Consider the following 1,432-nt stretch of genomic DNA (forward strand, 5'->3'; position numbering starts at 1 on the left):
CTTACTTTTTATTTCTCTGGCTATTCAATTTTTTTATCTCTTATTTTGATTCTTCCAGTTTTGGATATTCTTTCCTCTCTTTGGATTTATAGTACTCTCCACTTATGAGTTTGCCCCTTTGGTTTCTCTAAAGTGTTTCAAGGAGTCAGTAAATAAAAACTAAGCACCTACTAAGTAAACAACATTATCCTAACAACCTGGTCAACAAAAACTGGCAAAAAGAATCCTTGTAATCATGGATGTCATTAGTATAATGGGAAAAGACCAACATATAAAAACACTAAAAAAGTGGGGATAAAAGGGGAGGAAAAGAAAGGGAATAAAACATTATGAGACCATGATCAAATTTTGAAACTATGCAGGAAATTGATATGATTGACTTGACTCTTCTTCTTAAATGAAAAGCGTGGCAGCTGTTTTCCATGTCCACTCTCCATCATCTTCATTGTGTACAGAGCTGTTTATCACCCCCCCTTCCTTCTATCCCTCATTTGTTTTATGTCTCTCATTTATTTATGAATTGTGCTTGAGTCAAACATTTTCCCTATATGCCTTCATAGTGTGGGCAATCCCCACGTTTACGGCATTTGTCTGACATTGTCTCCTGCTGTGGTTCAAGATGCTACTTAGGCCCTATCTCATGTTGCACCTTGGTTCTTTGTTCATCTCACCATGGGCTTGTCTCTTGACCCTTGGTCCTGATGGGAGGTTGCTTACCAATTTACCTTTTGCCTACTCAGGCTTTTTTTGAACCAGGGCATCCTCAGCATCTGGTGCCATCCAGGGATGGAGAAAGGAATTTTTAACTGATTTTGCTTTTCTCTATCATTATGCTTTCTGGTACATTCTTAGAACTTTACTAGAATGTTTGGTGGGGAGTCAGGCTAGGCCTGGGGATACTCAGTAGGCTAATATGCTACAATCCTATTTCACTGATAGCAAAAACCAACCTGAAGCATCATTTTTCACTAGTAGACTCTACCACAATGATACATTCTAGACAGAAAAATTCCTTAAGACTTGAAGCTTGAGATAAAGTAAAATTAATCTATTCCTCTTTTATTTTTCCCCTATGAGATACTCTATAAGGTCTCTTTGATGCAGAGAACCATGGGCAGGGGAATTTTGAAACCAACTGGAAGCAGATTTTCTAAATTTTTTGTTTGCAGTATTAAAAAAAGATCTTCTTTCTTCCTCTGCCACTCTGTTGAGACACACAGTCTTGACCTTCAGTTAGCCATGTTCTTTTTGAATAGGCAGCTAGGTTGCACAGGTGCTGAAAACACATCCAAGAGACTACCCAAATTGGAAAGGAGACCCTTAACCCTCCCTAAAAAGTAAACTCTCCAATACACCAGACTTGGGTAACTCCCAAATCACCACCTTTTCCCATGGATCTTGGAGGATTTAAGGAGATTTCCGTAGGGGCTCA

This window comes from Macrotis lagotis, chromosome 3, assembly GCF_037893015.1.
Source record: "Macrotis lagotis isolate mMagLag1 chromosome 3, bilby.v1.9.chrom.fasta, whole genome shotgun sequence".
Lineage (NCBI taxonomy): Eukaryota > Metazoa > Chordata > Mammalia > Peramelemorphia > Peramelidae > Macrotis > Macrotis lagotis.